Consider the following 13,428-nt stretch of genomic DNA (forward strand, 5'->3'; position numbering starts at 1 on the left):
AAATCTTTACAACCACTCTGGGAATTATTTTTTCTCTTCCATCTTCAACAATTGGTTCTACATGTCTTTGTTGCTGATTTAGCCCCTTTTATTTTTCTTCATTGTATTAGGGAGGGTTTTGGGTTCTTTTTGTTTTTTTTTTCTTTCTTTCTCATTTTCTTGCCACCATATCAGGTTTTATGTGCATTTTTTTTGTTCAGATGATTTGTTTTTCCTCATGTTGATTTTTACATTGATACATTTCTTGCTAGAGATGAAGAGAAGCAAGGCTTTCTCTCTCAGGTAACATTCTGAAGACATTAATTATTTCTATCAAATCAAGGAGGAATTCTTGGAAAGGATTTGAGCAAGAAAAAGATAACCCTGCACTCAAGGAACTTATAATATAATTGTGGGGTACAAAAAAGAAATATGGAAAGGGGGAAGTGGCCAGAGGCTACCTGTCACATGGGCATGATGTTTGTGGCACCGAAATCAAACAGAGTAATTGGTGGAAAATGAAGACGTGACTGGAAATTCTGAGCCTTTATAAAGGTAACAAGACTTTGGAATTTAAAATTTTTTATTTATCTTTTTTTGTTATGCCCTACAGTCTTCCAATCACCAAGAAAAAGGATATGAGAATATTTACTTATTTTTTAATTGAAGGTTGGTGACAAAAGTTTTAAATAATATCTTTTCTTTAAAACCTTGCTCTATTTGATATTTTACCATAAATAAACATCTTCAATGTTTATTTCCAATTTTAATAAATGTGTTTTAATACATATAAAGACAAATCTAGAAAATCTATGGCTCTAACCTGAATTTCATGGACAATCGCATTCTCATTTATAATAGAAAGCCATGTAAATCTAGATACTTACTGCCTTCTAGTGACAGGATATCTTGATCACTACAGGCAATATTTCATTCCTCTCATCCTCCTCTTTCTCAGTCTCTTTATCTTTCTCTTCTTTCCTGTATCTCTTCATCTTTCCTTTCCTTCTTTCTTATTTCCTTTCCATCTTTCCTCCTCCCTTCTTTTCCTTTCTCCTTCCAGTATTCTTTCTTATTTGCTTCCTTCCCCTTCCTTCTCTGTTAATTTGCAAGAATAAATTATGATTTCTTTCCCCACAATTCTAAAAAATTGAACATTAAATAAGAACTGTGACTGAAATCCCAATTAAAACAACAGTTCTTTCATACCTTCCCTCCCCTGACTTCCTCCCTCCCTTATAGCCCATTGACATTGTTGTTTGAGACTATAAGCACAAGATTAAGAGTCTCAGTCCTTATAGTACCCTAAACTAAAGTTTCAATTGTCTTAGTCTATAGACTGTATTGAATCACTTTTGCCACAAAATTCACCAAACAGCTGGAAACCAGAAGTATAAAAATCAGTGTCTGTTCACCACTGCTGAGAAATATTATTTCCAGGAATACATTTTCTTAACAATTTTGGGGTTGCTGAGAAATGTTATACAGCCAGGAGTCAATTAAATAATATCTACTACACTTGTTGGAACTTTTAAAATGTAATACATAGAAGCTGTACAAATCTAGATTGCAATTATTTTGTATCTGATACTGAAGAACTGCATAATATCTGTGCCAATGTTGTAATGTTAAAATAGGTTATTATAATTAGTTCTAACTATATTGCCTATAAGAATTCACTCTGCTTGTAACCTAACAAGCTGTCAGCTACCAATGTAATTCTGGCTAATGAGTGAACAACTTTCTTCTGTTCAAAACAGAACTGATGAACTTGGGGGTAGACAAGGAAAGAAAATGCAAAGGATAAGCAGAGGTCAATAGCAGCAAAGTTGGTACACACAAAGAATGAGAGAAGAGAGGTCCCTGTCATATTCCTTTTATGGAATCAATTAATGAGCTAAGAATTATTGGTATCTCTTACCCCCAACCAAAAAAAATTTCAATCTTTTCTAAGGGAGAATAAAAATATCAGGAGTTAGTAAAGTCAACTTTATAATTTTGGATACAATCATGCAATGCAGATTGTATATAGAAATGTATGAATTAGATGCAAAATTTTAAAATGTTTACCATGCACTATGGATTCATAAATAAGGTTTGTAGGGATACTTTGACATCAGTGATTGGATATTGTCAACAATGTTGCCTTGGTTATGGCCTAATTGACTGAATATTTTGACTTCAGTCACATATGTTGTCAATTGTAAATATAAGAGATCAAAACAGTTTTCTTTTCCATTGTCCCTTTTCTCTCAAGTTGTGAAGTCAAAAAGTAATTATTAAGCACTCCCTATATAGTAGGGCCTGTGATGAGGATCTAATGCATCTTTATACTGTAAATGGCTAATAAATTCCAGAATACACAGTAAAAACCTCTAGTTATGCTAATAAGGCACTGATAACTTTGTTAACATGGATATAATTGATAATTTTCAGAAGATATTGCTGTAATGAGTAAACCCTATGGTAAATTGTTTAAAATTATGCTATCTCCAACTATCAAAACTCTTTAAGAGTGGGATTCAGGGGTGGTTAGGTGGTGTAGTGGATAAAGCACTGACCTTGGAGTCAGGAGTACCTGGGTTCAAATCCGGTCTCAGACACTTAATAATTACCTAGCTGTGTGGCCTTGGGCAAGCCACTTAACCCCATTTGCCTTGGAAAAAAACAACTAAAAAAAAGAGTGAGATCCCAAAACCATCCACTCATCTTGGGGCTATGGTGTCTGTGTACTCTTATATTCAATCTATGGTTAGGTAAGTGACTCTATATACTCGTTTCTCTACATCTCTTCCCCATGATACTTCCCTCCCTCTAGCCCATTACTTTTTTTTAGGTTTTTGGCAAGACAAATGGGGTTAAGTGGCTTGCCCAAGGCCACAAAGCTAGGTAATTATTAAGTGTCTGAGGCCGGATTTGAACCCAGGTACTCCTGACTCCAAGGCCACTGCTTTATCCACTATGCCACCTAGCCGCCCCACTACCCCATTCCTTTAATGATTTTTTACCTTGAAATTTTCCCCTTAGAAATTCCAGTAAAATCATTTGCCATTGGAGTTATTCCCTACAACTTCCATGTCATACTCAGAACAGTTTTCCTTTTATGTGCAAAGGATGTGAATAGATCACAGTCAAACAGTATGGTGCTATAACTATCTTTTCCTTAATTAGAACTTTAATTATCACTTTTTAAACAAATAATAAAACTGTCTGTCCTTCATTCTTGGAAAACACCATAACATCAGGGAAGTGATGCCAGGACAAGCACATGGATTGTATTTGAGTGAAGGGGAGCTATGCTAAGTCACTAGTCTCACTTTCTACTCCAGAACCATTTAGGTCCAGTGGCCAGATATGAATCAGGAAGACTGGAGATGGCCCTGGGTGTGAGGTAATCAGGGTTAAGTGATTTGCCCAATGTTAAGTAAGAGTAATGTGTCTGAGGTTGAATTCAAATTTGGGTCCTCCTATCTATTGTGCCACCTAGCTGTTTATATTTATTAGATAAGGGTGATGAGGAAAATGAAGGTAGTCTTGGGTATAAGAACTATATCTTTCCTAGCATGGGAGGGGAAGGGACACACTGGAAACACCAATATGTTTTCCTGGGAAGAGAACTGAATTAATTGCTATTCCCTATTGCTTCAACTTTATTACTTCAGTGGAAACTTGTGTGAATTGATCTATGCATTTTATAGTCTTTTGGTATGATTTATAACATTTAAGATACAGAGCTTTGAAAAACAAATATTTAAGTTTTTGTACAAGAATCTATTTTCTAGAAGGGTAGGTATAATTTCACAACAATCTGAGATAAGCATATTTAAAATAGAAAATAGTTTTATGAAAAGAAAACCAGTGGCAAAGTAATTTATCATAAGTTTAGAACTAGAAAGGAATATAGATACAATTAGGTCCACTTTTCATTCTTTCTTTCCCTTTCCATTTTTCATTTCTTTTTCCTCCTCCTCCTCCTCCTCCTCCTCCTCCTCCTCCTTCTTCTTCTTCTCCTTCTCTCTCTCTCTCTCTCTCTCTCTCTCTCTCTCTCCCCCTTCCCCTCTCTCTGCATCTCTGTCCTTTTGTCTCTTTCTCTCCCTGTCTCTTTCATTCTCTCTTTCTTTTCCTTTTTTCATTTTTGAGGAAAACTATTAACTGATTAAGGTATGTTTTGAACTCAAATTTTCCTGAGCACTATTCATTTAAATATGTTGTCTACAAAAGACAGCTAAATGTTGATAGATTTTGGAATGATACAAAGAAAATCAAGAGCAGGACCATGAAACACATTTGTATGGAGAGTGACATTGGTAAGTGAGAAAAAGCAAAAGTTCATGGATAGCCAAGCTTAGTACGAATAAAAGATCTTAGATTAAAAGACAAAAAAGATAAGAAGAAAAAATAAGAAAGAAAAGGAAGAATGCAGATGGAGGGAAGGACTGGAGAAAAGAAAGAAAAGAAAAAAAAGGAAGGAATGAAAGAAGGACCAAAGGAAACAGTACAGAAAGAAGGAAGGAAGAAGGGTAGGAAGGAGAGGCCAAACTTAAGATGATGGAGTAGAGATGGCAAACTCAGTTGAACTCCCACAATCTTCCCCTCCAAAGCAATTTTAAAAAATGTATCAAATCAAATTCTGGAGCATCATAGTCAAGAAAAATTAGGATAAATCATTTTTCCAGACTAAGACAAAGAGGTAGAATGTGGCCCAGAGTTCATGAAACACCATCACCAATAGTCAGCCTTGGAACAGGTTGTGACAGCAGAAGCAGAAGCTTTAGGAGATCTTAGTAAAGAGACAAGGGACTGGAAAATTGGGCAGTAAAAGATTAAAATAAATCCTATGCTGTTACTGGGTCCAGGTCCAGGTGCTATTTGGCAATTCCATTGCGCATAAGTAGTTTGGCATTGTAGTGCCAGAGCAGAGAGGAATATTAGCACTTGTAGATAGAGAGGAATGGGGACACTGGTCACAGTTTGAGGGCAGGGAGAAGTGCTAGAGTTTGATCTGCAAAGAAACGGAAGCTTTCCCTGGTAAAGACAAAAGGACACTAGGGAAAACACTGTCCACACATCTTCCTGGATTGCACCAAATTGAAAGTACCAAAAATTTACAGGCAACAAGAAGTAGGACTGAAAATAGCACCTTGAAAATGTCTGAAGCTTGGAACAATGCCTCCTCATCAAAAAATGGATAAAACTTAACTTTAATATGAGGTTCAAAGTGAATAAATAGACTGTAAAAATTATTAAATCAAAAATAATGACATTAAAAAGTCACTATAGCAAAAAAAAGGAAAATCAAGACACAAATTCAGAAAATCAATGATGTCAAAACTGCTAGGAAAGCCTCAAAGAAAATGAAGTGAATTGAACACAAACTTGTTAGGGACTTTTATGTGTGAGAGTGCTGTGAACCTTCATCACCTGATACCCTTGCTTTACTAAGTGCCTTGGGAGTGGGAGTAGATTAGAGATTGGGGAGAGATATTTAAGATATTTAAGCACTTGTGTTTTGGTGAATAAATGGAGACCTTGGAGATTATGGAGTAAAGGGAGAACTTGTCTTCCTTGTTTCTCACCCCTCCAACACTTGCCTGGGGAAAGGCTAAGGGAGTCCAGAAAGGGATTCAACACAAACCTAATAAGAATCCTTGAAAGAAATGAAGAAAAAGAAAAGAATAATGAAGAATTGGAAAAAGAAATGAGAGATGGAAGAAAATGGTGAAAAGAGAATTAACTATCAGCTTGGGAAAAAAATACCAAAACTACTGAAGAAAATATATCTTACAAAAACAGAATTGGCCAAATGGTAAAAGAGATTTAAAAATTTACAGCTGAAAAGAATTCCTTAATATGCAGAATTGGACAAGTGAAAGTTAATTACTCCATGAGAGATCAAGAGAAAATAAAACAAAAGAATGAAGGAAAATATAAAGAAAACTAGAAATAAAAAACTTTTTGGAAAAATAATTGACCTAGAAATCTATCTAAAAGCCATGATGATAAAAGAGCCCCAATATCATATTTTGAGAAAATAACAGAAAACTTCCTCAATATTTTAAAGCAACATTTTAGGATAGACAGTAAAAGAATCCACTGATCACCTCCCAAAAGAGATCCTAAAATGAAAATTATCAGGAATATAGTGAAATTATAGTGCTCCAAAATCAAAAAGAAAATATCACAAGGAAAGAATCACTCAAGTATCATAAAGTCATAGTCAGGATTACAAAGGATTTAGCAGCTATCACATTAAAGGGTGAAAGAATTTGAAACACAATATACTAGAAGGCAAAACAGCTACCCAGCAGACTTGAATACACTCCTTTATGGGAAAAATGGTCATTCACTGAAGTAGAGCACTTTGTAGTATTCCTAATGAAAAGACTAAAGGTAAATAGAAAATTTGTCATTCAAGTACAAAACTCAAGAGAAGCATGAACAGGAAACTTGAAAAAGAAATCATAAGAACTTAATGAGGTAGATTATTTGCATTCCTATATGGGATGATGCTACATGTAACTTTTGAGAACTTAATTATTATTAGAGAGGTTAAAAGGAGTCTATACAAACAGAGACTAGAGACATAAATTGATTATGTTGGGATGATCTGAAAAAATGAAATAGTAAGAAAGATGTAAGAGGGAGAAGGGAGAGAAAATATGGGGGGAATTATCTCTCATAAAACAGGCAAAAACAAAAGAACTTTTATGGTGTAGGGGAAAGTGTGGGGAGCAATGCATAAACCTCACTCTCATCTATTATTTCAAAGAAGGAAGAATATTTGATTAAAATACAGAAAAAAGGCAAATTGCTAAAATGCAAAAATGAAAAGACTGAATACATCAGTGATGAAGATGAAATTAAAGAAATTATTTCCCCGATTATGTCAATACAATTGATAATCTAAGAGAAATGGAATATTATTTACAAAAATATAAATTGCTAAGATTAAAAGCAAAGGTAATAGAAGACAATTCTACATTTGAAAAAAGAAATTTAGCAAGTCATAAATGATTTGCCTCTGAATCAATCAGTAGGACTAGATGGATTTACAAGTTCATTCTCGTAAACATTTAAAGAAGAACTAATTCTGTTACTGTTTTGTTCCTGTTAGACCAGTTGCTCAGGAAATGCTAGGTTCCTGCTGCCTAGCTTACCCTTACCTAGGCTAAAGTCAAAGGGGCAGGAGACAAGGGTGGCAAGTTCTCCAAGTTCTCCAAAATCTCCTGTATCTCCAAGATCTCCATTTATTTACCAGAATACAAGTGCTTAAATATCTTCCCCAGTCCCTGGTCCACTCTGATGACACTCTCCAATCAACCAATAAAACAGTGCTCTGCTACTGGAGGAAACCAGGTGATGAAAGTTTATAGTACTCCCACAAACAACAGCCACTTACATATCACCCTTTTTGTTTTTTTAAGCAAAATTCCTTAATTCAATTACATAATGAATGCCCCATAAGTTGTAAACAAAAGTTCAAAAATAGTATAAACAAATGTCAATTGAACAATAGTAAAAGCAACTAAGCATTCTAGTCAATTAACATGACTTATTAAATTTTACAAAATAATATTTCCATCATTATATGATGCATGATTTATCCCACAGATTTATCCCAGAAGGGGGTCATAATTTGTGATATTTCCCTTAGCATAACCATGTGATGATAGATGAGACAAAGATTACACACTCATTTCTTTTTCCAACAAAAAAAACTTTTAAATCAAATTCAAAATCCAAACTAAAAGGAGTAACATTTAACTCGGGTAACTGTAACTATTTCAGATCTGAATTACACACACACACACACACACACACACACACACACACATACACACACGAGTTTTGACACAAACATAAACACAGAAACAACTCTCTTGTAGCACATTTACCAAGCTGAGATTGATACCTATTGATCATTAAATACACATAATAATACACCAAAATATTAGCCATAAGCACAGGCTTCATTCAAAAGATGAAATCTGAATTTCCCAGTTCCAGAAAAAGTCTTGTTCCCCCTTTTTCTTGACTAATTGACCATGGAGCTTCCCAATCAATAGTCTAAGAAAAACATAACATTGCCCAAATCCCTCCTCCCCAAACCATGAAGGAGGCATGGGGGTCCCTTGATTTCCTTGTTCCAACTTCCTTAAAAATCAGCCCCCTGGTAACAATGAACCTGTTACTTCTCTGAAGTCCTCTGTTCTGGGATGTTGTCTGGAATTTCTCTTCCTTGTATCTGCTCGTCCTTATACCGGACTCCACTCAGATAGCTATGCCTTTGCATCCCTGTTTGGGCACCATTTGTTATGTTCCTTAGAATAGCTACTTAGGATGGGTTAGGTTCCTGCTGGCTAGCTTACCTTTACGCACGCTAACTTTGAAGGGGCAGGAGAATAGGGTGGCAAGTTCTCCAAGTTCTCCAAGATCTCCTAGATCTCCAAGATCTCCATTTATTTACCAGAATACAAGTGCTTAAATATCTTTCCCAGTCCCTGGTCCACTCCCACTTCCTTGACACTCTCCAATCAATCAGTAAAATAGTATTCTGGTGCTCAAGGACACCAGGCAATGAAAGTTTACAGTACTCCCACACACAACAGTCCCTTACATATTACTATAATAAATATTTGAAAACGTTGTTAAGAAAGGAGTCCTGTAAAGGGTTAAAGTTAAGAATGCTGGCCATGAAGTTCTCTTGAGAAAACATGAGACCCAGATGTTTGCACAAGGTCAGAATGCTCTGATAACAGCAACTGAGTGTGCTCTGTACTCAGGGAGGAGCTCTGGTCCTTCTTTACTTAACCATTTTCTTACCCCTTTGAAGTTGATAGAAAAGAGAACATCTATTATGAAAGAGGAAGCCTGGGAAAGATCTTTGAATTATACCGTTTTGCATACCTAAAAGAGGCTGATAGAGTAGTCTTACATGTATAAAAAAGGACTGTCTGCTTGCAAATGCAGAGATGTAGTGGCCTGTTAATAAAACTTGTTACTTGTCTCTCCTGGTTGAACTCTCATTATGGAACAGGCTGGTCATATCAGATGGCCCTGAAGACCTCAGAGAGAAGGTATGACTTGGCTGCCCAAAAGGAAAAATCAAAGAACTTTTCAAGTGGCACCCCAAACAGGGATGGGAATAGGGCAGAATAGGAACCAGGACCCTGTCAAAACAGAAAGACAGGAAGTAGTGAGAGTACCCTGAAAAAGGTTGGGAAGATGGGAAATTTGTACTCATAATTAAACCAGAAGAACAGGAAGTTTGGGCTCAACAATTATATAAAATTGTAAAAAAAGCAAGGAGTAACTATAAATCTTCCAGATTTAACGAGTTTCATAGAAAGAATTCAGACTGTTTCACCATGGCTTCAAGATATAGAATTAACTCCTAAAAAATGGAAAATAGTAGGAGAACAGATGACTAGCTACAAACAAGAATGCCCTGATTATCTTAATGAACTAGAGTTCTTGATATTTAGTATAGTGAAAAATGCTTTTGGGGGAAGGGAGCAACCTAAAAGACATTTCTCTATAGAAAGCCAAACAGACAATAAAACTGTACAAGATAAAAAGGAAATAGAAAAAAGAAATAAAGTTATACAGGAGAATGAAATTTGGCCTTCTCCTTCCCCACCACCTCCTTCTTATTCATTCTATCCAGATCTTACTAGTTTAAGAAAGAATCTCCCCTCATGGCATTCCTGAGACGTCAGAAATTTGCCACTGGCCTGTGTTTGTGGATATGTGTTGAGATTGTCAGTTTGGAAAATTCTGTTGCATTTGTGTGATCTATGCTTGTGCATCATCTTTCTTTATGTGTTTAGATTTTCTGTTTACTTGTGTGTTCAGGTTCTTCTATTGATTTGCTAGATGGGGAGAAAAGTTCCCCTAAAATTGTCCTTGGGTTGCCTCATTTAAATTGCTGCTCTGTTATTTTGGGCAGCTAGGATTTTTAGGCATCTAATGCCCTCACTGGCTCTCCCCTTGAGCCTGCTTTCTGCCTGGGTTACAGTGAGTAATCTGTTCCCTCCCTCCTCACCCCTGCCTTGTCTCTTGAGCACTTCCAACAGGGATTTTTTTATTTTTATTTTAAAAAAAGGAATGGATTTTGCTGTTAAATTGACTGTAGCCAAACTACTCACCGTTATTTTACTATTATGAGAAGCCCTCCCCCTAGTCCTTGTTTATGTTCCCTTCTCTTTCCTGTTCTCCTTGATTCTGTGGTGCCAGAGTGTTTCCCCCTCCCTCCCCCTTTCAGGAGGGAGAGCTACTTCAGGAAGAATTAATAAAGTAAATGTTGAAAAGGACCTTATTTTGGTATTAAAGAAACAGCAAATATTACCAAATATGTTAAACAAAGAAATCATAGAAAGAAATGCTATTTTAATTTGAAAATAGGGAAAATAAATTTCAGAAAGACAAGAGAGTCAAGTTAATCCTAAATTGTATAATGTGGTTACCAAGATGCCCGTATAGGGGAAACTAAATAATTAATTTTTTTTTTCCAGAATGATATGATATCATTCGGCCTTCAGGAGTTTATCAATATAGATTCAGATATTGTTAGTTTTTACAGAAAATTATGGGACATGTATAAAAAAGGACTATCTGCTTGCAAATACAGAGATGTAGTGGCCTGTTAATAAAACTTGTTACTTGTCTCTCCTCTTCTCTCATTATTGAACATGCTGGTAGTATCTGGAGGCTCCCCAAAAGACCTTGGAAAAAGGTATGATCTGGTTGATCAAAAGGAAAAGTCAAAGGACTTTTCAGAGTCCTACCAAATATCTTTCATGGAGCCAGTATGATTTGATACCTAAAATAAGGAGTGTAAAAAAGGGGAAAGACAACAACAATTCCTAAGTATTATCTATCTAAAACCAAGAGCACACTTTATCTGTAAAAAGGAAGCCCTTCCCAATAAGATCAAAGGGGAAGAAAGGATGTTTACTGGCGATACCTGATAGCTTCACTTATATCAATAAGACAAGAAAAATAAATTGAAAATAATAATAATCAATGAGGAAACAGAAGTTTTATTTTTGCAAATGATATGGTATAATTAGAGAAGTTTAAGAGCATCAACCAAGAAACTTGTTGAAACAATTAAAACTTTAGCAATGCTATAGGGTATATAAAAAAAATTACATAAAATCATTAACATTTCTTATATTGCCATCCAAATCCCTAGCATAAAGAGGTAGAAAGATAAGTATAATCTAAAATAATTGTAGACAATATAAAATATTTGACAAGACAAAATCAATAAACCTAATTATAGAACATCTTTTATATGAAAAAAGACCTAAAAATTGTGAAAAATATGGATTTGCCAAGCCATAATTTTAAAAAATGACAATTCTACTTGAATCAATTTACTTATTCAATAAGACACTGATGAAAACTACTAGAGAATTATTTTACAGAGCTTGAACATACAATAAAAAAACTTCATTCAGATGAACAAAAGAATATCGAAAGAACCAATGGAGAAAAGGTGAAGGAAGGAGACCTAGATGTATCAGATTTCAATCTAAATTACAAAGTGATTAAAACCCTCTAGTGCTGACAAAAAACCAATAAAACCACATAAATCAATTGGCTAGATAAAATATACAATTAACTGTAGTAGTAAAAGACCATTGTAAGTTAGTGTTTGATAAATCCAAAGATTCCACCTTTTGTGATAGAACTCACCATGTGATTAAAATTGCTTTCAAACTGTAAAGCATTTGAAAGAAACTAGGCTTAGGCCATCTCACAGCTTATACTCATTTAAATTCATAATTGGGTAAATGATCTAGATATAAAGAGTGATACCATAAATAAGTTAGATGAATTTAGAGAAATTTGACAGTCAGAGCTATGGATAAGGGAAGAATTTATAAACAAATAAGAGATAGAGAGAATCATGGAAAACAAAAATGATTAGTATATAATCTTTCTGAAAAAAATGACGAATATTCAATGAAATAAGGGACTTTCAAAGTTGAGCAGAAAATTTGATCTTCAAATACAAGACTCAAGAGAAGCATAAAAAGGTAAAGAGGAAAAAATGGTATTAATTTAAGTTAAATTTTTTATATCCCTACATGGGAAGTTGATATTTATGTTTTAAGAATAACATCACTATTAGGGCATTTAGAAGGATTAAACAAAGACAGAGGGTGTGGGTATAAGTTGATTTTATTGTGAGGATAAAATACAAATTACGGATGGAAAAAAGGATTGTACTGGGGAAGATGAAAAAGTAGGTAGAATGGGGTAAGCTATATTACATGAAGAGGAATGAAAGACCTATTACAATAGTAGCAAAGCAGGGGTGTTGGTGAGCATTATTCAAACCTTTTCCTCATCAGATTTGGGTCAAAGAGGGAATATCTTATATACTCAGGTAGCAAAATCTAACGTACCCTATAGAGAAGTGAGAGGGAAAAGAGGGGATCAAAGGTAGTGGTACTAATAGAAGAGAAGGCAGAAACAAGAAGGGAATGAGTAAAGAAAAAGGAAGTGTGAGCGAGCGGGTGCGGCGGTGTGATGCGCCAGTTCCAGCATGGTTGCCCCTGGAGGCCACGGCCTCTGCTGCTTCCCTCACCCCTGCCCCCGCCCCCGGGCTGCTGGGCTTCCTGTGGCTGGTGTCCGTGACCGTGAGCGCGGGGCCATGGGGGGCGGCACCGCCGTGGGGGGCGATGAGACGCTCAAGTGCGAGGACCTGAGAGTGGGACAATATTTTTGTAAAGATCCGGAAATAAATGAGGCCACTCAAGAACCTGTTAACTACACAAATTACACAGCTCACGCATCATGTTACCCAGCACCCAACATAACTTGTAAGGATTTTAGCGGCATGAAACCCATTTTACTGGAACTGAAGTTGGTTTATTCAAGACCATACCTTGCAGTAATGTAAACGGCTATTCCTACTGGGTGGTAGTCACTCTTTCTCTATTTCTTGGCTGGTTAGGAGCAGACAGATTTTACCAATGATACCTTGCTTTAGATTTGTTAAAGTTTTGCACTGTAGGATTTTGTGGAATTGGCAGTCTGATTGACTCCATTCTCATTTCAATGCAGATTGTTGGTCCTTCTGATGGCACTAATTACATTATAGATTATTATGGAACAAGACTTACAAGACTGAGCATTACCAATGAAATATTTAGAAAGACACAGAAGTACCCATAGAGACTTGGAAAACAGCTCAATGGTTTTGTGCATCATTGATTGTAAGAGAACGCCAGAGGGTGGAATCCTAGTCTTTCCAATCGTCCCTGTTAGCACAGCACACACCGTGGTTGCTTCAATGTGATTTTTACTGGAGATTTTTTTAGATATGTTATTCTGAGATGTGGCTGACTGGAGATTTTCTCCGAGGCTCTTGTCTCCCTGTGAGGGCTTTATCACCCATTGATCACCTTCCTGTCCCACCCCAATTCCTTTTCC

At 35.9% G+C, this 13,428-nt stretch overlaps 1 pseudogene; it reads left to right on the forward strand.

Moving 5' to 3' along the window:
- Window positions 1-12,476: 12,476 nt before the first annotated feature.
- LOC141522714 (TM2 domain-containing protein 1 pseudogene) lies at window positions 12,477-13,170 on the forward strand (annotated as a pseudogene).
- The last annotated feature ends 258 nt before the right edge of the window (window positions 13,171-13,428 follow it).

Source organism: Macrotis lagotis, chromosome 4 (genome assembly GCF_037893015.1).
Source record: "Macrotis lagotis isolate mMagLag1 chromosome 4, bilby.v1.9.chrom.fasta, whole genome shotgun sequence".
Classification (NCBI taxonomy): Eukaryota; Metazoa; Chordata; class Mammalia; order Peramelemorphia; family Peramelidae; genus Macrotis; species Macrotis lagotis.